Source organism: Alligator mississippiensis, chromosome 2 (assembly GCF_030867095.1).
Source record: "Alligator mississippiensis isolate rAllMis1 chromosome 2, rAllMis1, whole genome shotgun sequence".
Taxonomy (NCBI): Eukaryota; Metazoa; Chordata; order Crocodylia; family Alligatoridae; genus Alligator; species Alligator mississippiensis.
Window position 1 is genome coordinate 32,604,748 of NC_081825.1, and position 24,446 is coordinate 32,629,193.

At 44.2% G+C, this 24,446-nt stretch overlaps 1 protein-coding gene across 4 annotated transcripts in view; it reads left to right on the top strand.

Moving 5' to 3' along the window:
- The first annotated feature begins 20,743 nt into the window (after positions 1-20,743).
- The window catches only part of C1QTNF7 (C1q and TNF related 7), a 107,291-nt gene continuing 103,588 nt past the window's right edge, over positions 20,744-24,446 (top strand). For 3 of the 4 annotated variants that reach the window (XM_019479799.2, XM_019479806.2, XM_006265975.4), the window contains exon 1: positions 20,746-21,057. The gene's annotated coding sequence lies outside the window, so the exon portion shown is untranslated. Of the gene's footprint in view, positions 21,058-24,446 lie in introns of all 4 variants that reach the window. The other variant, XM_019479820.2, reaches the window with a different exon arrangement.

The following is a 24,446-nucleotide window of genomic DNA, read 5'->3' on the forward strand; positions in this document are numbered from 1 at the left end:
TTTCAATTTGATCCTGGAGGACCCTGACTGATGAAAGATCCAGGTTCCTTTCTCTTGGCACATGTGGCTTTTTTCTTCCTATCTGGTGTCTTGGTACGGCAAAGGGGTCCCTGGTCTTTGTCACTTATATTGTTCATATTATCTCTGTGGAGAAGTCCAGCGATAGCTAACCATGTGTCACTTAATGTGACCTGGAGATACTCCTTACATACAAAGTTGTAACTTTTACTACCATAAGAGCACACTTAATATGTGTTTTAGTGCTTGAGCATAACTTGTGCTTTAAATTCATTTAACAAATGTTAAGTGCAAGGTGCGACATAGCCCTTAGTGTCTGTCCACAAAACTAAAATCACGGACCATCAACCAGATCATTTGGTGTTAATCAGGAATTTATCCCAGCTGTAAATCAAACTGTAATTTTCATGGAGCTTATAATTGTTACACAGCTACCAGAACCAGCCTTGGCATTTTGCTTGTGAAACAGTTGCTTTAACCATTTCTGCTCCTTCAAGCTGTCTCCAAAGCTGTTCATGTCCACTCTGAGGTCTATCAGAGTATTTAGAAGATGGCTCTTTTGCACACATCCCAAACTTAAGAGTCATTTTACATAAAAAGGCATTTGCTTATGTGCATATGTTAACCTTTAGACTTCCTCCCATAACAGAAGTAGAGCCAGCTGTTTGCTCCTTTCTGTCTTTACAAATCAGGTACATCAATAGCAGTCTCTATGCTCTCAGAGCTATTTTTGAAATAAATGGGACTAGGAAATGAAGGGTGTCACAAACATACTTTAAAAAAGAAAGGAATAGCCCTAGAGTACCCTTGACTTCTCCTTTTCCCCTCATCACATCTGGGGCATATGGGAGAGGAGACTCCACAGGCCTTACCAGGTGTTGGGGACAGCTTGATGGTTATGTTTTCAGTGTAACCCAGGTGTTCTGGAGCGTGTACCCCCCTTTCCAATAGAAGGGCATGGTCAGCAGGGTGTACATGCTGGAGATAGAAACTGTAGCTCCCCCTTCTCTGGTGTCTCTATAGAGGAAGACCAGGCCACAATATCTTAACTATATACATGGTTTATTCAGGTGCAGAATAAAAGGGGAGGGGATAGAATAAATTGGATGGGTGATAAAGATAAATATTTACACGTAATACATTCAAGTCAACAAATAACAGAACAGGTAAGTATAGCAGTCCCCAAGACCCACAAGAGAAAACTCTTCCATGGATCTTCAGAGGGTAAGTGTGTCCCAGCAATTGATAGGTAAGCACCCCCAAAATGTAAAGCACCATATACAGTTAATCAGCTCTCCAGAATAGAAAACACACCAAACAATTAATAAACACTCCAAAATATAAGACGCAGTAAACAATTAATAATCACTCCAAAATATAAAGCGTGGTAATCCCAAATACCCACCTCTTCTAGAGGAGTCTCTTTCTCTGTAGCCAAAACCCCCTCTGATGGAGCTATCCACTGTGTCCCTCCCCAGTGGGAAACCCCTTGACTGAGAACTCACACTTCCTGGCAAGTAGGGGTCCAGCAAGGGTTCCCAGTGCATCATCCCCAGCTAGGCAAGTGGCTCTCGCAGTGGGTACTCTGTCTCAGTCCCTGTATGCGGGTGCGTGGCTCATTCACACACCCAGATGGGTTGGCCTTCTCAGCAGGCTGTGGGCCTGAGCCGCCTCATGCATGCCCAGGGCTAGGGCTCCAGTACAGGCCCACCGCACTGCAGAGCCTGTACTGCCCACATGCCCTCACACCCGGCAGTGGGGAATGGGGCTTGAGCCACCCCCTGCTCCCTGCAAGGGCCCTTGGCCTGAAAATGACTCACCGTGCAGCGGCGTCTGCACTGGTGCTGGCCTCATGCTGGGGTTGAAGACCTGAGCTGCCTTGAGTGGCAACCATTGTTCCCGGTCCCTCTCAGACCCTCCATGCAGCAATACCTGCACTGTCCAGCCTCGTGCTGGGGTCGGAGACCTGAGCCTCCTTGAGCAGCTCTCAAGGTCCCAGTCCCTCACGGACTCTCCATGCAGCGACACCTTCACTGGTTCACCATGCTCAGTCACAGCAAGGGGTTGGGAACGCAGCGCTCCCATCCAATGGTGGAGTCCTCAGGGTCTTCAGGGCACCTGGAAGTGCCCCTTGGGTAGATCTGCCCCAGCTCTTCCTCAGCCTCAGCTTCTTTCTTCTCCGTCCCTCATTATTGCTCCTGCATGCTCTGCATGCAGCTCCTTATATACCCTTTTGCCCCCCCCCTCCCCCCAATATTGAAGACTGGCCAATTGGGGGGAAGTGGAGCGCAGTTTTCAATTAGGTCCACTCCTCGCCTTGCCCAGACGTAGGGGCAGGGCAGGCTCCTTCCCTGCTGGTCTCTGATTGGTGTGTTTGCCCCACCAATTGCTCTGGCAATTCTCTAAACCTGAGGAACTGGGAAAAGACAGGCAAGCCCTCCACGTCAGTGACGTAGCATGTATACACAAATGAAAAATCACCTTGAATACCACTACTTGAAAGAAATAATTTGAGGCTTCCTTTGACTGAGAAAAATATGCGCTTAAGAGTAGTTTAACTTTTAAAAAATGTTTCCAACTTTCAGTCAATCCATTTCCACAGTCAGCCCATTTTAGTGTAGGAACTGAGATGGGAGCAAAGGGGATTTAAGTCACCCTTGTGCTCCCTGTATTCAGTCCTGTTATTTTTAAGCTACTTCTATTGATGTAATTCTCTTGGTTTTCAGCACTGCCTTTCTCAAATAATTCCAACCAAACAACCTTAGAAAGTAATAATAAGCTTGAGACTTTGGAAAACAGAGCACTGAAAACATTACAAGTCTCCCTTGGCTGTATGAGGATAAATATATTCACAGCACAGCCTGTCACTGTGGCACAGTACCACTAGCCAGGAAGTGGAAGGGGAGGGGTGGGAGGTAACTGGAACTAGAAGAGAACAATTCTGCTTTTTTTTTTTTTTTTAAGAATTGAAACGCTATAAAAAAAGCTTTGTTTTTCATTGTGAAAAAAGAAATAATGCTATAATTAAACCCAGATTTTAGAGTGTTGGCCTACTCATTCAGTACAGATTACAGTGGCTTAGCAATCAATAAGGAAATGCACATTTGAAAAAAATAAGGGTTATATTATATTGCTTTGTACCTTTTTTTAAAAAAAGGAGAGGAAAATTGAAAATTTCAGTCTCTTTTTTTCCTTATTTTCAGCAAGTTGATTGAATGTACTTGGGGGAGGGAAGCAGTACTCAGGCCTGACTGACCGACTTGGTTTCCTGTCAGCTTTTCACAAGCTTATTATGGCCATTTCAAGTTCTGTAGCATTGTATGGTGAGATTTTTTCAAAATGTTATGTCTGGTTTAGCACTGGGTTTACACTCTTAAGTGGCCAAGGCTGAGTTAGACATTTGAGAAGTAATACGCGAGCTCTGTATACCATGTTCTTAGGCTTTATGTATGAAGGAGATTGTCTCAAGTTCCAGCAATCTGGGGCTGCCCACCACTGTAGCCACAAAGGTGCAAATTCCTTGGGCAGGCAGGCAAAGTCACTAAATGCCCTGGTTGAGTTTCCTCTCACATAAAGCAGTTTTTTTCCTTTCTACCCTTAGGGTTTGTACTGTTGTAGCCACTCTGATGTCTGAATTCCCAGTGTAGACAAGGCCCTAGGATCATTTTTTCAGAAGTGCATGACTGACTAAGGAGCTTAAGTTCCACTGAGTTGAAATTTTAAATGCTCTATCACAAGGAAACAGGGCTTAACCTCCTTTGGCACTTAAGAACTGGGAAAGCTTGAACTTTAAACTTTTCTTTCAGATTTGTGCTTGAACAGAGCATGGCTTCATGCAGATACACAACTCTGTCTCAAGGGCTAGGGACAGAAATTACATATAAACTGGTTTAAGTGATCAGAAACTGGTTTAAACCTGTAACAGAATAGATGTTCAGTGCACATAAACCAGTTTGAAAATGGCTGAAACCAATTTGAGATAAGTTTGGTTGAATGTAAAATCAGACTTAACTGATTTGGTTCAAACCGGTTTATGAAATGTCTATCCCAGGCCCCTTGCTGGTTTAAGTTCAACTAAACTCCCCCAGCATCCCAGCATGCTCTCTGCTCCACAGCAGGGCTGACCCCTCCCTTCTGCTCCCTGGCTGGAGCTCCGGCAGAGACTTTCAGGCACAGAGCATCTACCTGGCTTCTCCCTGACAAGCAGGGATTATTTTCCCCACCCCTCTACCTTACTCAGACACCTCAGCATCAGCTAGCAGACCAGATGCTGGCTACAGTTCAGGCTGTGGGAGACGACAAAGGCAGACAGGCTTTTTGGAGCTAATCAACAGGTAGCTTAATGTCCTTCCTTGGAAAATCTGTTTAAAAAGAGCTTGAACTAATGAGGCTTTGTTTTCTTAATGAGTTGATAAACATTGAATTAGGGGTGATAAACATTCCCTGGTGGGCAGCTCAGGAGGGAGGGAATAATCAGAGCGTCCTGCTGGGACCTGGCCATGCCCTCCTCAGCTCAGCACTCTGGAAGGGAATGCGAGGGCTGCTTTACTGCCCCCAGGCTTCTAGCATGAGCCACTGCAGGCATGTGCCTGAATTCTTTCAGTCCAGAGGGGATGTCTGTGCAGTTAGAAAGTGATTTAGACTAGCCAGGTTAGACTAACATGCAAAGATTGAATCAATTCAGGCTCAGGCTTTTTGAATATCTGTCCCTAGACTAGATGCTTCTCAAAACCTTAGGCCAGCAGGGGCTTTTCTGCTCACTCAAAAGCCATTCATGACCCCAATTCTTTGTAAGTCTGTGTCCCATTCCAAATGTACACTCAGACACAATGGTGCTTTTGTATTTGACCTCTTCCTTGGGTTCCCATGTCATTCAAAGCTGCTAACTCTGTAAGTGCCAGGCTTTCTGGGACATGCTTGAGTAACCAAAGGAACCCATTACACAAATTCAAACCAGCCCACTAGTTCTTATGCCAGTGAACATATTGGTATCTGCTTTAGTAGCTTAAATAATTGAGCCGGCTGCACTGTTTGTAGTCTTTTCATTTTGATCCCAAACCATTTATTTTACTTGAGTAAGTCATCAGCTTTATGTCAAGCCTTGTGACATAATAATTGTGCAAGTCAAAATGTGTTTCAGAAGTGTAGCTTAGCCAGCACTTACTTGTAGAACAGAGCTATATGGACAGCAGTGCCATTGGTCCATTCTATTCACTCTTGGCTCACTAAACTCCAGAGGTCATTCTTGATGGTAAGACTTTTTACTTGTATAAGTATTCTATTGCTCTGGCATTACTGCTGTAGAGCAGGGCTGTCTGCAACCCATTTCACTTTAGTCATGCTGCCTTTCTTTTGTCTGAGCTAACTGAGATGGTTTAATTAGTGATTAAAAGAAACTCCTAAAATGAAAAGCCATTTTAAAGAAGAAAACCCACCCCTCAATGATAGCACTAAAATTTTAGCAGCCACTGAGATGCTCCATCAAGCATCAGGAGAGAAAGTCACAAAGTGAATATGTATGTTTGTCCATCTGTGCTGCTTGATTTTCTTGATATATTGCCATTTTATCCTTGGGCAACCTCTGATTTGTTCACAGGAGGATGGCAGATGATGCCTTCCCCATAACTAAGTGAATAGCTTACACAGTTTTGATGAACAATATGCACCCTAAGTTTACTAAATTCAGACACTGCTATAATACGCAGCTGGCTGATCATCTTGTGTCATGGACAGGCAACATTGAAATCATGCCTAATAATTATGTTTCCTTCCATTTAGGTAACTGGGCCTTTGGCACATGCAGTTGGGTATCAACTCTCTCTAGGATAAATGATCCAGCAATTCCCTTACTGTAAGGTAAAATGCCTATGCATGCTGAACATGTGCTGTCATATAGCATACTCACATGAGGAGTCCTTTTCAGTAATTTGGTAAGTCTAAATGAATAAACCAGAGCAAATAATACATAATTGCTTTTCTGCTAAGGATATAGTCTCCTTTCTGCTCATAAGGAATCAGTGAACTGACTGCAATTTGTTGTTATTTGATTTAGATACACTTATCATAGTGGGCTTTTCCCTGCTAGTAATTCATTTTGTGTACTGTGTGGGCCAGCAGTGATTTATGTGATAATTCATGATATTAGAGTATTGCTTTATTTGACTAAGGATGCATGGACTTTTGCACACTTTTAAAACTCCATTTTCCTGAACACTTATATCTGAATTTGTTTTAGATTGTAATTTTCCTCTGTTCAAAGGCCCAGTACATAAGGTCCATAAAACATTTACATAGAGTCTATTTTGATGGACTTAAAAGGTGCCTAGGAATTTTGAATTTGAAATACAGTGAACATTTTTGAGTAAATTTGGCTGTTCAGATATTTGCAGAAAGAAAGCACACAAAGGGTATGAGCATGGCCAAAGTATATGTAAATTAAGTCTCTACCCTTATTCTCTCTTCAGGGCTTAACAATGACATGATTTCACATTCTTCTTCCTAGTACATTAAGGCAAAATTAAAATACTTGGGTATTTATTTGACACTCAATCTATGTGACCATAAAAAGTAAATTTCTTGACTTCATTGGCTAAAGTGTGCAAGGAACCCAGGTTGTGGAATCAATTATGCATTTGTTGTCTTGACAAGATTAATTCCATAATGAATAACTGACTTCCACATGATTATTATTTACACCAAATAATTTCCTTCTATCTTCAGTCTTCTCTGGGTTTTCAACATCTAAACCTTTGTGTATAGATCATAGGGTGCATATGTATTGCTGCATCTCACTGATTTCCAGCCACTGTTGTTCAGTAACTGACTTGATAGATGACCTTGGGCAAGTCACTTTGGGCCAGAAGCACTAAAAATCTTTGACACTTCAGTGCTGACTTTTTATATCTCTGACTCCTGTGGTACCTTGAGTTAGGTATGTAAGTCCCCTATACAGTGAATGTGGAGTTAACTGCCTCAGAAGGAGAGAGGCAGTCCTGTCCACTTGGGATTGGTGGACCTGAACCTTCTCCTGCAAGTGCAAACCTCTTCACTTTCCCTTAAAACTGAGCATGGGTTATTTGTCATCTTTAAAATGTGGCCAGAGGAAGAGGTGCCCCCCTTTTATACAGCAGCCTTCTGTTTTAAAGCATGTGCCCAAGAAGATGCAAGTTCAGTGTCGCAGGGCACCTTAGCCCCTGCTCCTAGAGTGGAGAAACTGCCAGGGAGCGAGTGAGCACACCCTGGCCTGACATAACGAGCCCAGCTGAGGCTTGCTCAGGTAATGAGCGCAGCTGCGGGTTGCCGGAGCAACCAAGCGGAGCCAGCTGCCTGTACGGGGCAGGGCCTGGCCCTTATAAAGCTCAGGGCTGAGGCCAGGCTGGCAGTTCTCTGCCAGCAGCCGGAGAGGCAGGAGCTCCCTCGGCCGAGATATGGGAAGGAGCCTAAGTCGCAAGTACAGCTCATGATAGCCCTGGAGGCTTGAGCTATGATGATGAGTTATGGCCATGCGGCTTGCATTTGTGTTACAGCCTAGGGGCTTGTGGTTTTGCTTTGTGTTTGTGTTATTACACCCGGAGGCTTGGGTGAGGCTGTAGGGGTTGGAGGAGGCCTCAATTACAGGGACCCCAGAGAGTGTGGGGTGCCCTAGCGCAAGAGGGCGCATTATCTGTATAGCGCCAGGGAAGGCGCAGCTCACACGCCACTGCGCGAGCAGCTGGCGGCGAGGAGCGCGGCCAGTGGGTCGCAGGCACAGCCCGTAGGTTGCGGACGGGGACCGAGACCCCGGATTGCGTGTGGGGGGAACATAGCCCCTGGCCCCAGGAAAGGGGCGGTATTACTGAGTAGCCCAGTGTGGGCGTGGCGAGCCCCGGAGAGGGGGAACGCCATTGTGTATTATTGAGTAGCCCTGTGTGGGCGCGGTGAGCCCCGGAGAGGGGGAACGCCATTGTGTATTATTGAGTAGCCCTGTGTGGGCACGGCGAGCCCCAGAGAGGGGGGAACGCCCTCGTACAGTATTGAGTAGCCCAGTGTGGGCGTGGCGAGCCCCGGAGAGGGGGAATGCCATTGTGCATTACTGAGTAGCCCAGTGTGGGCACGGCGAGCCCCAGAGAAGGGGGGAACGCCATTGTGCTTTGTTGAGTAGCCCAGTGTGGGCGCACGGGCATAGCGAGCCCGGCTGCAGGCTAGTGCGGCAATACCCCTCAGACCAAGGCAGGGCGCTGCGGTTGCCCCTGAGAAGACAGGGAGTAGCAGCGGGGTGAGCCAGAGTCAGGGAGGGTATCCGTGCGGTTGGCCCATAGGGCCAGGGCCCGCTAGGGAGTCCCTGAGCGGGACTGCAGCATCAGGAGAGTCCCAGCAAGAGGCTGGGCATGAGAGAGGGAGCCAGAGGGCATGAGATGTGGGCCACATTAGAGAGACAGACCGGACAACGTCTATTACATCCGCGAGGCTTGGGGCGTGGTATCAGGGGAGGATGGAGCCACGCATAGCCCATAAGGCTAGGGCGCTTGGGTAGCACCCATTGTACGGGGAGACCCACGAGGGGTCCAGGAGCTGACAGGCCCGAGGAAACACAAGGCAGCCTCCTTATTACATATTCGATCAAGACGTGGCAGGCGAGAATGGTGGGTGCCCTCGGGCCGGAGTAGCACGGTGAGAGGGCCTCGAGGAGATCACGGCCCTCCTCAAGGGCCCCGCCGTGACATTCAGTTTCCTCCACTGCCTCGGGGGGATTCTCCCACCTCCCAGTTGAGCTCCCTAACTACCTGCCTAAGGGCAAGTCTGGGTGAGGGCCCCCTCTAGCTCTCCTGTAGAAGCTGTGCCACTGTACTATAAAGGATACAAGAGTCATGAGGCCAGAAAGGGAACAGGTGGGAGCATGCTTGTACAAATTTGAGGGTACTCAGCTTGGGGGGAAAGGGGATTCTGGCTTCCAGTTCCCATTCCTAAGGCTGTTTCTGTATTTTATACAGGAAGCATTGCCACTTTAAAAGTAGCCCTGGCTGCTAGTGTATTTTGCAGGGAACCTGATGTTTTTGATGTGTCAGGGCCTCATGCTCTGAGAGAACCTACTGGACCATGCATGTCAGCCTTTGGCAGAGGAATGCCTGTTCTCTAGGCTCCAGTTGAGGTTAGACACTTAGTTGTTCATCCATGTCGAGACTGGGCCAGCACAAAAATGCAGCTGCAAATACCAGGGGAACTGTGAAGTCAAACAAGGATGTGCCTGTACATGTTGGACACTTTCAAAGTTACGTGGCAGCTAAGTTGGATTTTCAGGATGGCAGTTTTGGACTTCTATGCCGATATCTTCTTTTCTCTCTCTCTCTCTCTTTTTCCCCTGACAAGAAGGAGGATGAAGTTGTCTAAAGTACCTGATTATAAGGCAACGGAGATGACTTAGCAGGGAAACTATGGAGCTTTGTTTCAGCCCTATTACATTGGATTAAAGTAGCTAGAAAGATAACTCACAAAGAAATATCTGAGATGAAGTATAATGTCAGAATATGGTTTACTCTGGAAGTAGACATGTTAAATGCTCTGTGCCAGGGTGGGTGGTCTTAGATGACCCAGACCTTCTCCAGTCATGTCATGTATTATGAGAATATTTTTAAGGATGTCTCAAAACTAATGACTTTCAAACCAATTGCAGAAGCCCTGTAATTTGTCACCGCTAATGCAGTACAGATTTCCCATGCTGCATTGCAAATACTTTATAATCATCAATGTCTAATATATTGTGGGAAGCATACCCTGTGCTTAAATGATTTCCCTTGGTACCATGTCTTTCATTCTGGACTGGCTGTTAGCTATTCTGTGTTAAGTAAGATCTTCAACAAGTGGAGAAGATAAATAGCTAGGCAATCCAAATGTAATATAGCCAGAAGGTCAAGCTACCCTGCTAGTATGCTGCACAGTATTGCCAGTGTAACCCGGGTACACCCAAGGGTGTGCTCTATTCTAAATAGGATGGGATGAGTAGGCAGGAGGGGGTGCTGTGAGAGGGATGACAAAATTTTGCGCAGATCCCTCTTTCCTCTATAGAGTTAGCCCAAGCCCAAAATTCTTAACTACATACAATTTACTGAGTTATAATATACATTACAGCCTTAACTGGGGGGGGGGCTGCTCACCCAGCTCCTTCTCTGGGTTTGCCCACCCCAAACGTCTTTCCCCTGTGGGACCCAAGGGCCCAATGACTCACGCTCCCTCAGGTGGCAGTGGTCAGGGCGCAGCTCAATGGGGTCTCCTCTGCTGAAGCACCTCTCCAGGCCTCTGCTGCACCGCTGGGCTCCTCTTCGCCCTGTGCCCCGCTCTGGGCACCGAGGACTCAGCTTCTCTCAGCTGCTGCACTACTGCTGCTGGCTCCTGGGTGCTGAGCCTCACACTGCAGCACCACTATTTCTCTGTGCCCTGGCTCGGCACTGAGGGCTAAAGGCCGGGCCCTTCAGGCTCCGACCAGCCGTCCTCATACCAGGTGGCTAACCCAAGCAGCCTCTGCTGCTCCCTGGCTCCCTGGCTCCCGTGCACCGCCCTGCGCACCATGGGACCTGGCTGCTTGCTGGGAGATGAGGCCTGAGCCGCCTCACTGTGGGCCCCAAGGCCCTGCCGGGGTTGTAGGCTCAAGCTGCTGCTTGCGGCTCCCAAAGCCTGGGCTCCACACACCAAACTGTGCACTGTGATGAGCCCAAGCAGTCTCACACTGCTCCCAGGGCCAGGTCTCTGCGCATTGTCCCTGTGCACCGTCAACAGCCCGAGCAGTCTCACACCACTCCCAAGGCTGCTTCTCCAGTGACAGCTTCAGGAGCCTTGGGCCTATTGCCCGCTGGGGGAGAGCTCCCCAGCTTTTCCTGGTTCTACTCTTCTTCAGTCCCTCGCTGCATTTGCCCCCTCATGCTGGGCACGCAGCTCCTCTTATACGCTCCAGGGCTCTGCCCCTGAAGTCTTCCAGACCTGACAGTTTACAGTCTTCAATCAGATCCAGGAGAGCTCTTCTCCCCCTTCCCTCAGGAAAGGGGCATGACTTTATTTCTCCTGCTGCCTCCTGACTGGTGGATGGGCTCCACCAATCAAAACAGCAGGATCTCAGAACAGAAATGGATACAAAAAAGTGACCCAAGCCAGTTATAATTTTTTTCTCTCAGAAATGGGGATATTGAAATGTGTTGCAGTGTGGTCTGGGGATCACAGAGCTCTCTGCTGCTGTCCACTGATGAAAGAGGCAGGATGAGCAGACCTGGTTTGCACTATGCCGGTGCAGAACTTTTGGCCTGTTGGTTAAAATTCAGTAAATTTTGGGTATCAAGGTTAAATAAAATGTTATCCATATTGCATATTAAAGGACATCAATACTGTACTTAGCACTCCCTAAAAGGTTCACTGTAACTGTACCACAGTCTTGTTCCTCTAGAAAGTAGTGTATTTGTCCCTGGAGATGTGGACTCTGCTCAGGGTTTCATTGGCACTGGACACTTAGATCAATTCTGCCTTGGGCTTTTTTGAATGTCTGTACCTAGCCTAAGTTACACAGTTTTCTGTAAGTGGTGTAGTGTTGGTTGATAGGGAACAGAACACACATTCACTCTTTGGTGGGGGGGAACAAACCTGAGATTGGGTTCTGCCACTTTTAAATCAGTCTGTGTGCACCAAACTTCTGTTACGGGTATAAATTGGGTTTATGTGCCAAACTTCTGTTCTGTTATGGGTATAGACAGAGTTCCAATTACTTATACTGGTAAAAATGTAATGTCTGTACCTAGCCATAGTATAGTGATGGGGTTGAAGTTCTTGACTTTGTGTTCTGTGGAGAAATGAAAGGAGGCCTTGCCTGGAGCTACAGAGGATAGCAGTAGAACTGACTGGACTTCAGTGGGGCTTCTTCTTTACCCAACACCTGCAGCGGTAAAATCACAGGCTTGGAAATGGGAATGGACTGGTACAGAGACATCATTGTAGTTAGAGGTGGTGTCACCGAGACAGGCCATGGCACAGAGATAGCACTATGCATAGATGCATCAATAAAGTATCTTTTTACAGGAGCTTGGTAGTACTTCCCCTTGAGGGTTGGTGACAGCTGCCCAAGTGCATGCCAAGTGCTCTTCATTAAGTTTTTTTCATTGCACAGACTTACTGACTACAAAAAGGGGGAAGTTAATGACCCCAAGTGAGCTGTATTTTCCCAGGTTTCTGGATGGGTGTTTGACCAAATGTGTTTGCTAATTGTAAGAGGAACTCATTGTGGCTAACAGAATCTTGCAAAAGGGTTATACATTTCTTGTTATAATATTCCAAGACCAGATTTGCTTTGATGCATACAAATTAGTATATATAAAGAAATATACTAATAACAGTCAGCCTGATCTTGATACCAAGAAAAATCATGGAGCAGGTCCTCAAGGAATCTATCCTGAAGCAGCTAGAGAACAAGGTGAGGAGGAACAGTGAGAATGGATTCACTGAGCAGAAGTCATGCCTCACCATCCCTATTTCCTTCTATAATAAGGTGACAGGCTCTGTGGATGTGAGGAGATGCAACATAGCTTGACTTTAACAAGCTTTTTGACACTGATTATGCTCAGTGAATAGTCAGCAATGCCTCTATCTAGGTGGGAGGATGTATTGAGTAGGGTTTCCCAGGAGTCTGTCCTTGGTCCAGTATTGTTCAACATTTTCACTGATGATTTGGACCATGGTATTGGATGCATGTTTAGAAAATGTACAGATGATACTAAATTGGGTGGTGTTACAAATACTCTGGAGGGCAGAACTAGGGTCCAGAATGACCTGGATGAACTGGAAAAATGGTCTGCAATCATTAAAATGAGATTCACCAAGGACAAGTGCAAAGTCCTGCACATGCAACAACATTATTGTATATGCAAATACAGACAGGGGAATGACAGGCTCAGCTACAGTACTGCAGGGGTTACAGTAGACCATGAGCTGAATATGAGCCAACAGTGTGTTCTTGTTGCAAAAAAAAAAAAAAAGCCAACAGCATCCTGGGTAAAGATAGCTAACAGCCAGTCCAGAATAGGAGTGTCACTTGCAAAATAAGATAAGTAATTTTTCAACTCTATTCAGCACTGGTGAAGCCTCATCTGTAGTACTGTGCTCAGTTTTGGGGCCCCCACTTCAAGAAGGATGTGAGCAGATTGGAAAGAGTGGTGCAGTGACAAAATGATTAGGGGTCTGGGAGACAAGACTTCTGAAGAAAGGCTGAAAGAGCTAGGGTTTTTTAGTGAAGAAGAGAAGACTGAGGAGTGGGGATTTGATAGCAGTCTTCAAAAACTGGAAGGAGTGGTATAAAGAGGATGGAGATGGGCTTTCCTCTATGGCTGTAGGATGCTAGAAGTAATGGCTTTAAACTGCAGCAGGGAAAATTTAGGCTGGAGATTAGAAATAATGTCCTGATTAAGATATTGGATTAAGCATTGAAGCAACCTGCCTAGAGGAGCTGTAGAATTTCTATCCCTAGAAATGTTCAAGAGCAGGTTGGACAGACACTTACGTGCCATGGTTTAGTCAGGGATGATCCTGCCTTGAGCAGGGACTGGATGACCTTATGAGGTCCCTTCCAGCCCTATTTTGCTATAATCCTGTGATCTGATTGTGCTGATGCCATTCAGTGATACTGTTCTCCTGGTGAAAAGGTGAGAGAGAGACTAGAAGAAGAATGGTGAGTGACAGAGAAGAAATACACCATGAAAGAGAAAACAGAGAAGGGTCTTGTGTGTGTCAGGCAAGGTTCTCTTTATCATGAGGGTCAGGTTTCCCCAGTGGTACACCAAAATTTGTCCGAGCCTCATGGATGAAGGACAGTCCCTGCGGGGAATTTTCAGCCTTTCATCTTTCTCAGGGAATCTCCAAGATACCTGTTCCTTCAAAAAGCCTATGATTCAGGACTTCAGGAGGGGATCTGAAAGTGTGGAAAGCCCCCCCCCCCCCTTTTTTCTTTGTCCCTATGCCTAATTTCCAATGCACCCATTTTTGTTCATTAATTTCTGTTCCCATTCTTATGCTGACTTGATATGATATTGGTGTATGTCAGTAAGTCCTTTCATTTAGACTGATCCAGTTCCTTTGTCTTCCTTTCTCCAACAAAATGTAACTACAACATTTAATACATTTTCACTCACTTTCCAGCAATTGAGTTCGCAGCTGGGGAGGCATGTAGGTCTCTGTTATTACTATTATTATTATTATTATTATTATTATTATAAGCCCTTATCTTACTTTAGTGCATTTTTAAATCTTACTAGGTGTCTATCTGTATCTTAGGCAGTGAAATGCCTTTGTAAATTTGTCCTTTGGTGCACAAAACTCCTGTTGATGTAAGCAAGGGAAGAACTACTGTAGGATATATGACCCTTGATGCAGAGAAGAGTCAAGTGAAGCTTAGTTTAAGTTTTATTTCTTTTTCTCAGACTTAACAGGGGAGGTCTTTGGCTGATGCATGACTCAAATGAGAGAGGCAACAGTTTACCAAACTGTTGCTTTATATCAGCTGAAGATCCAGACCCTAATTGATCCGTTAGGTAATTAAACTTGCATATTATGTAATTTTTTCAGGTTTGTGGACTTGCTATAGTTTAGTAGAGGGCAGGGGAGAAGTGACTGGCTAGACAATGTAATTAATCATCTGAGCTTTAGATGATCAATGCATCTTGGTTTTCAAGCATGTTTAGGCCTAGGATAAATTATTATAATTTTGGAGGGTCAGATGTTGTGTTGAAAGCAAACTTCACATCTGTTACAGATACAAAGCTGAATGTGGAGGCAATCTTTGGTATGCAGACGCCTCCCTGAGCTGTAAGGCTGTTGCAGCTGCTCACTGGTACATAACCCATTTTATATTGATAAGTTTAATTTCTCATGGTGGGTATACCAGCTCTGAATGAAGAAGCAAAAGAGTTTCTCCCACCCCTGTTACCCTCTTGGTCCTTTCTTCCCCATGAGCTGAAATATTCACTCATGTGGATTCTCATACTGACCTGTGCCTCATCCCTGGCTTGTGCCACTTACAGTGCAATCTAAAATAATCTTCACCCTCTTTCAGACTGCACATTAATAATTCCAGAAATCCTTCATGGCCACTTCCACTGAGCAGGTCGTCTCCTATTTCCAGCATTCATATACTCCTAATACCTAAGTTTTGCTCTTGTTGGACCAAGCTGTAGTCATATAAAAACTTCTCTTCCCACTATATTTTGCCATTAGGTTGCCATCTAAAGGTAATTTTACACTGATGTAATTTCACTGACCTCACTGAAATTATCATTGATTTTTAAACCACTGTAAATGAATGGAGAATCAAGAGCCTGGTTTCTAGTAATCATGTCCACTTGCTTAGGGCTATAGTGCTCTATGTACATGTGCCCACCCTCCCAACATGAAATTAAAACTTGTCCAGAGCTATCATATTAACCTAACCGTCATATTAATCAAGCTGCTTTGGCATTTTGGGGATGCAGATACAGGCAGTCATAGCACTCGAAAATCTCAGCTGCTGACTTCAGAGGATAAATTATTTTTTATGCCAAAAGTCACATTCCTTCCTGACAACAAAGCACTGCTTAAAGATTCTCTTCACATGAAAGAGCATAGTTGGATTTCCAGAGCCACTGCTTGCATTGGAAATAAAATCCATGGTAGTTTTTAGGACCTGCTGAATCTCAGAGCTCTTTGGATGGAGAAAGGAATTAAGTGCATCACTAACAAAGCCCCAGCTGCTCACCACATGAGTGGATTAAAGCTGACAATTGTCAAGGGCATGATGATGGCTGGAATCCACAATGCTTTTGCTCCAAACTGCTCTTGTGCATCTGGTGCATTGACTTATTTTATTAATGTTCTAGATGTAGTTAGACAATGAACATCCAAACCAAAGTGTCCATATAGAGAGAAATGCCAGAAGTTTCCGAGGTGGGCCAAGAAGGAAGGTTTGTTTTGTCCCTACAAGTTTTTCAGTGGAGGGATTTATTCTACTATTGTTAACTCGAGTGAGTGGTGTTGGATGGTCCAGATTGAAAGTATTCTGATTCTAGCCACATCTGAGTTTAGACAAAGCAAAAGAGGAATTTAACAGAATGATAATGAAGGAAATGGTTGGTTGCCTTTAACTTTACCTGAGTTAAAAGCCAAGTGTACTGCAAATGCATACTGGCAATCCTCTAAGAATAAGCCTGGCTTGCACCTGCTTTGGATCCCTCAATTACAATCAAAGCTAAAAGGTTTGCAGAGGTCCATTTAATCCCTCCAGGTTTACTTCCCTTTCCATCTGTAAAGCTCAGCGGGTGAAGGTAATGGCTCTAACTCCCTTATCACTGAGACTTTATGATGTCACATCTGGCTTCTCTCTCTCCATCTACAAACTCTAGTATGTCACTTCCTGTGACCTCTTTCAAAGAACTTTCTCATAATGACCCTGTCTATTCTTTGTCTGTGATTCAAGACATAAGCAATGACAATTTCTCACCTGGACTTCATTTGCTGCTTTACTTAAATCTTACTTTATAGGTCCTTGAAGGAACTCAAGGTAGCCATGAAGAGCATGGCATTTAAATCTAGGAATCATAGATTTTAGAAGAAGGAACAGCTGAACTGCTGGACTTAGTATTGGTGCTGATATTATAACAGGGTTTAGTAAGAATACTTATTACTTTGCGGGCACCTGTTTAATCCTTTGTGACACTCCTAAGGTAGGTACATAGATATAATACAATTTACTTATGGAGAAGTGAGGCAGAGACATGATATGTTATCTCCAGACCCACAAATATATCCTAGAATTCAGGAATTTGTTGGAGACCAGTCTAAGGAGTAGATTGCTGGAATACCCTTTCTTCTGCAAGTGAATACTCCTCTCCTCGAAACAGTATCTGCTAGGAAAAGAGAAAAGCACCTCAGGTCTCTGTAATACCACCAAAATAATTAAAATAGGTGAAACTGGAGATGAGAATTTGGGAAAGAACTGTGATCAGTTGAAGTGGGGGGGGGGGGGGCTCAGTAATAGGGATGTCTTAATTTTCTTTTTTTCTTTTTTTTTTTTTTGCTAATTCATATAGGCATCCCAATATTTGTTTTTACCAAACTGAGTGCAAGCACACAAGCCATTAGCTGTGTAGCAGACTGACTTTGCTACATAGTAAAACTGGAACGGATGCATCATGTTCACAGACCCTACTATGTAATAAATTGCTCAAATCCAGGGTGAAAAATTACCCCCCAGACAAAATATGCAGTAATTTTATTATGTGCAAAAATCAATATGTGATATATGTCTGGTCCCCTACTGCGGTCAGCACAGAGGATTCCCACCATTGCCTCTGTCCCCTCCCCAACAACATCTATACTGCTCCAGAGCAGCACTCCTACTACTGTCATCAGATCATGCACCTTGGCTTCATGCAAATTGTAAAGGAGTACAGCTGCCATTTTATTGGGAGCCACCACCCTTCACTTGGCTGACCCACCCATTGCCACTAATCTTTCTTTCTTATAACTCCTTTCTCTTGCTCCTTTCCACCATTCCCTGAACTTGTGGAAGGAGGAAGACCTTTGACATTCTTGGTTTTTGGAATAGAGCTGTACAGTCTAGAGGTTTAACAGAAAAATTACTGCCACAAGGACATGGATGTTAAGGTGGGTGCTCAGATGACAGAAAAGGGACACAACTGCTTGCTCCAGCAGTGCACCAGAAAGCAGATGACTTGCAGACTCTATACAAGATGTGCAGATGATGTCTTAGACACCTGTTGGGTCACTTGTCCCTTTGCTATGAGATCTCTATAAATTGAGCTAGCAGTCCCTCCTGCAGTGTCTATTTTAATGTTTTCATTTTGCTGCTTGACCTGCCAGCCGGGCTGTTTGCTACTGTTTTAAATATGTCATTGCTTTTGCTTTCCTGGCAATTAGCAGCAAAGGGCCCTGCCAACAGGGCTCCTCTGCCAATGCGGGGAGGGGGAGGCATGGCAAGCAGCAAAACAAAAACATTAAAGGAGCCCCTGCAGGGGCACTTCCAGTGTGATTTACAGAGATCCCTTGCTCTGAGCTGTCCCAGAATTCTGGTTGGAATCAAGCCATAAAATCTAGCAGGCTTTCTGGAGAGAACAAGAAAAGCAACTTGGAGAGAGGACCAGGGTCAAAGGAGGGCACAGGACACTGGTAACAGTATACTTCTGTTTGAAACCCAGGTCATACAGATGCAGCTGGAAAAGGCTGAGGTGAGACCACCACTGGTGGGCTCCACTCATTCAGCATGATGGGTACCCACAGATCTTGTTGCTAGAGGCCATGGATAGCTAAAGTATTGCTCTCAGGCCCCTGTTTATGGGTATCAGCTCTTCTGAACTGCTCCAGGCACTTAATGCCCCCCAACAGCCATGGATAATATTCTGTGGTTGGTTGTACCCAGCCTTCACACTACCAAGTGCCCCACTCCTGTGGTCTCCAGCACATAAGAAGATTTTGTCCCAGGGCCACCTTCCCTAGGTGGTCTGGTTCATTACTGTACATTTGATACTATCACCATACACACCCTGCGATCTTGACCCCAGTCTTGTTCTATCCCCCAGAACACAATGTAATGTATACTCAGTCCTCCCCAACAAACTTCACCCCCTTACTTGGGCAGCTTCCTTGCATTATCTCCTCTTCTTCCTCCCTCAGGAACTTTCTGAGTGCTGCTGTTCCCCTTAGCTTTTTTCCAGCAAGACACTACACCTGTGGTCATCATGCATCAGCCATACTCCATGGGTCTAGTCATTGCTGTGGAGTAAGTCAGTGAATGTCACCACACTCATGCTCTGCTATTTTTTGTGGTTTTCTGCCAGGCAAGTGACCAGCAGAAATGGCCAAGTAAGCACACACAAGGAAATTTGTTCACCAGATATCTGTAATAGTCACAACTTTTTAGAGCTCCAGTGTATAGTGATTGGCTGACATTTGCTTGTATCTGCTTCTACTATTTAGTAAAGTTACCACATAGTAATATCCAAAGTAAATTTATTACATGGTAAAAAGTTTTGCGTATCCACATTCTAAGTTTCCAGTGCTGTGGATACAGCACAGATTCCCCCAAAACATCTTCCACTAGTTTCAAAAACCCTTCTGGGTCCCAAGTAAAGTCTACGCTATATGCTAGCAGGTTTGCAAAAGGTACTGTACTAACCATATCAAAGCTTTCATATTTTAATGAAATGTGTTTAACATAGCATGCTGTGTCCTAACTCATATCACTTAGTATTGAAATTGGGATTCTGTTAGAAAATAATTTTCCATAAGCCCTCTCTCTTGTCATTAACAACACCCTGTCTCCTAATCTTGATCCAATACATATATGTTTTAGACATGAATTAAAATATTTAGCCACACATTAAAATATATTTAAAGTGTATTATTTTGATGCCATGCAATTTGTAGCTTTGGATACCAGCTAAAAATAATCTATGAAACCAATCCTTTATAATCTTTTTACCCTCAGTAGTTTTCTAAAAGGTTTTTTAAAAATTTTAAAAGGTTGTTGGTATATTCCATTCCTAAAACAACAGTGGTTACCATTACAGTTTTGCAAGGAACTGGCTGTTAACATAGATAGAAACAAAGTCATTTTGTAAAAAGCCTTCTGCCTCTTCAGCATTAGTCAATGGGGCCTTCATTTTCAAAAATGACTTGTCTTTGGACCTCACATGAGATACACTTTACGGCAACCTGGCATTCAGAAAGTACTAAGTGTGTATGCCTTTTAAAGGTATTATAAGTTTTGTATTAAAAAAAATTGCAGTTCCTAAAATTTCCAGTCATGTTTGAGAATTGGAGTCTGGGCATGTATTTGTGGATTATTCTTTAATCATTCCACAGAGTTATCTTAATATAAAACTACAAAAGACACCATATACTATTATTTTCAATTAAATGGGAAGAAACAAAGGCCTACTAATTTGTCCCAGAGCTAGTTGAAATAAGGAACAGGACTTGTTCCCTCTATCTGAGCTTTGGCAAAACCTTCTGCATGCCTAATAACTTCAGGTGTTTCTTTTTTAAATGTCTTAATTTGAGCATCACAGAGTGGAGACATCCCAAATTGGTGAACAATTTTGAAAATCTTGGCTTTTATGTGTAGGGCTCTACAGGATCTTGGAAAGCAAAGATGACTGTAATGGGTGCAACAGGCTCCTTGTTGAAACCCATTCATATTTCTACAGAGAAATGCCCAGAGTTGTGAGGAACAATAACATTCAAGTCTTCTACAGTTCTCCTTTGAATGAAGAAAGGGCACAACAGTGGACCAACAGTGCAATCCAGAAGCCAATAGTGAGGAAACCCAGGAAAAATGCACAGAGGATTAGGGAATCTATGGCCAGTAGATAAGCCAAGATCTGATGAGAATGATTATTCCAAAGTCCATCAAAGTTAATAGGAGATTGTTAATTGACTTTGGATCAGATCTCTACTGGCCACTCTGTGTGTATATTCAAAGCCATGCCTTCTTCCTCCACTTTGAGACTTTTTTCCTTCTCCCATGTCCCACATTAAGGAGAATGTGTGCCAAAACAAGTACAAGTTTTTCCCCTTTACACAGAAGGGGATAATTTGGCCCTAAATGTTTTCCAGATATGATATCATATTGCCTAGGAAAGGCTATACACATTGGTAGGACTGTATGTCATACTGCTTCAGTCTGGAGCTAACACTAGCTCATTCCTCCATAGTATATACTGAGATCTTTCCAATGGGAGTTTTATAGCAAGCATGACAGTTGCTTTAAATTACAGAAGTTGGCAAGTGTCCGAGAAAAGGAGTGGGAGCTTGTTTAGCTGAGAGAGGCAGTTTGAAAACTTATTTGAAGCTTGATGTTCTTGAATTAAGTTTTCATGGTCAGAGACATACATTATTTGTCACCAAGACACATTATTTTGTTATTCTGAAGGACCTTAAAACACCAACACTTACCTGTCAGTTTGAATTTGCAACACTTATGGGACAACCCAAAGGAAACACATTATTTTTGTGGCAAACTTGACTATCCTTCTCCAAAGTAAGGTAAGTTTTGTAACTGGTTCTGTTTTGCTGTCCTAAATTCTTTGTAATGCACTTAATCAAGGGAACAAAAATATGGTGCCTTTGGAAAATGTAGATTGTTATTAGGGAATGTGTGATTACCTTAGAAATCCACTGCTGTAGAGCTGCTGTTAAATCTGTTTACATATTCTGCCTAGCTTACAAGTAATGAACCTTGATGTTTATGAACATAATACTTCTACTAGGAGGTTTACAGACATGTTATTAAAATCAAAGACAAAATGTAATGATCAAAATTATTTATAAAAAGCCCATTTTTGCTAGGGTTTGGTCTAATTCAATTGTTTTATACTGGTAGACATTTTTCTGCATATTTAGTGTTAATCTTGCATTCCATCAACCCAAAGTAAAGATTTAGGACTTTTTCTCACGAAGGATTCTAACATCAATCCAAATATTCACTTAAGCTTTGTTGCTGTGGTTTCCCATAAACTTGTTTTTCAAAAGAGTCTGTAAACACTGAATAAATCATTTTGCTTTAGGGGCATAGTTTTGCAAAGCAAAAGGAACTGACTAAATGTATTCCCACAAAAACTTAATTAGATATTAGCTTACATGATAATCCTTTTTTTAAAAAATCAAAGCAACTAACCTACTATGCTGTCTTGATATGTGTGCAGACAATTTGCTTTGTGTTTAGGTGCTATATCCAGTCTGGGAAGGCAGTTCACATTGTTGAATGAAATATGTTTTTAATCTCAGTAGTCACACATAAACGTGCTCTGGGTAAGTGAGAAAGTAGAGGCATAAACAATGAACTGAGACTTTGTTTCCCCTAATTCTCCATTGTCCATTATTTGGACATTTATGAGGCAACAATTATTTGCATGCCAAGTGTTCCAAACAAGATATTCTGAGCAGTGTACAGTTTCCATAATCCACTCACTTGTGACCAAATGATTGATGCTTTCTTTGCAGGCTGAGGCTTTAGGGAAAATATGGGTGTGAGTGCAGTCCTACAAGCTGTGTGGAAATTTGTGGATGTTGGCTTTGGAGCAGGCTGGAGAAACAAAAACCTGCTGCAAAAGCCACCAAGCCACCAGGGCTACACAACATCACAGAGCTTCCCAGGAAAAGAAATTCCTTCTCCTCCATGGCATTACTTCAGCCTAACGTTCTACCTGTCCCATAGGAATGGGCTGTTCTTTTATGGCAACTTTCAGCTTTTAAAAAGAATGGACCCCTTAATGGGTGAAATTTAAAGGCCTACTGAGCCCTTAAAACTTTATAAACCCAGTTTCCTTGAATCTCTTACCCAGCCACCCACATTGCTGGGACAGGGCAGGCAGCTAGATGTTCTCAGCTTGGGAAATGTCCTCACAGGGCTGTGGCTTTGGGTCTTTGAAAAAAAGGCAGACTTGCCAATTTAAGTAGAAATGGGTTGGGGCATAGAAGTATCATACTTAAATACAAGACAAGGTTCCCCCTCCCCCCCCACCATTGGCAAAAAGCCCCTCATATAATTGCATTCAAGGAAATCTCACTAAATACATTGTCTATCATTAAATTGCTGCCAAAAACAGCATGTGCAAAGCAATGAAAACCAACTGTAAAGTTGATTAAATACAGCCAACTCTGAGCATGACTATAAACCACGTGGCCCACATTGGGCAAACATGCTGATGGGAACCTACCACAAAAATAAGTTAGCGTAGCCCATCTGAATAAGACATATGTTAGTGCACATTAAGCGTATCCCTCATCACTGCCAACTTTTTTTCAAACCAGGATGAACCACAACATTGCATATGGTTCACCCAGCATTGCCCCCTCTTTCAGCCTCACAAGTATGATTGGTGTGGCTCCACTCTCCATGAGGTGAAGCTGGACCCAGTTGTCCTGCACCTCCTCTGCATATAAATGTTTGGAGCATCCCAGGTCTTGCGATAAGAACACCCGGTTTGAGTCATGAATGAATGGACATTATTACATGGATCCTTTGTGGAGTACATGCACATACTAAGTAGTGCTGAGCAATGGGATCACGATGGCTTGAAATGTTGTTGCCTCTGATAGGGCCCCACGCAGTTAAGTATGCAGTAAATCATGAGCCTTTGGTGATAACTAATTTCATGCAGATACTATGATGACCTGGGTGGTTTCCCCAGGGCAAGGCCTGTCCTTTGTAAATATAGTAGGTAATATTGCATTTCCTCCTCAGCAGGGTCCTGCAAGGATTTAACCCCTCTCCTAGTCCTATGCTGAGCTCTCAATTGCCTCTGGAACCTTCTGCATTTTACACGTGAGGTGGAAAGGAGGGGATCTTTACACTGAGTAGCTTCATGTCTCACTTCCCTTGCAGATCTCCAAACTGGAGTCATCAGCCAAAAATAGCCTAGTTGAGTAACATCTGCTTACTTAGGGAAGAGCCCATTAGGGGTGTGCGAAACAGGCTGTATTCAATTCGCATTTGGATTCAGCTTGAATCGGAGACAGTGATTTGATTCATTGATTTGGATCACTGTCCCCAATTCGATCGAATCCAAATCTGAAGATTCAGGGAATCAGCAATTTGGCCACAGACACAGCTTTAAATGTTTTTTCTACATACCTTGAGCTACCAGGTGCAGCTTGTGAATGCTATGATGCTGGGGAGGATGGAGTGTCCCACGGGGAGCGGGGGGCCCTGTATGCTTGGCAGTGAACCCAGAAGTGGACCAGAAGTACTTCCAGTCCATTTCTGGGGCCGCCGGAGAGCACATGGGGCCCCTCCTGTGTCCCCCCCCAGCTTGGCAATCAGTCAAAGGGGGACCCTGGGTGCCCCCCCAGACCCAGGAGGCACCAGTTGCAAAGCCAGGGCGGGCACAGGGCGGCTCCCCTGCTTGGTCCCTGGTGGACCCGGAAGTGGACCGAAAGTGCTTCTGGTCTACTCCCAGGTCTGCTGCTGAGCACGCTGGGGAGCTGCCCACACTCCTGTGGGATGCTCTATCCACCCCAGCATCTCACCATTCACAAGCTGCCTGCTACCCTGAGGTTTGTAAAAAAGCATTTAAAGCTGTGCCTATGTCCAAACTTCTGAATCTTTCCAAATCTCTCCAAATTGATTCAAAGGCTTCCATTTCAATTTGGAGAAATTAAAGGGTCTCCTGATTCAATTCAGATTTGGAGATTCGGCCACTGAATCAGGCCGAATCTCCACTGAATCGAATCAGGGACCGGAGCTTCACACAGCCCTAGCACCCATGTATGTTAGATGGAAAGTGTTTACTGAGCATGTTCAGTGATTACCCATTTCTTTGCCATACTTTTTCAACAGTCCATGAGTCTGAAGGCAATTTCGATGAGGATGAGGACCATAAAGTCTGGTTCAATGTCAGAGAACAGGGCAGCTCAAAAGTTGCATATTGGCA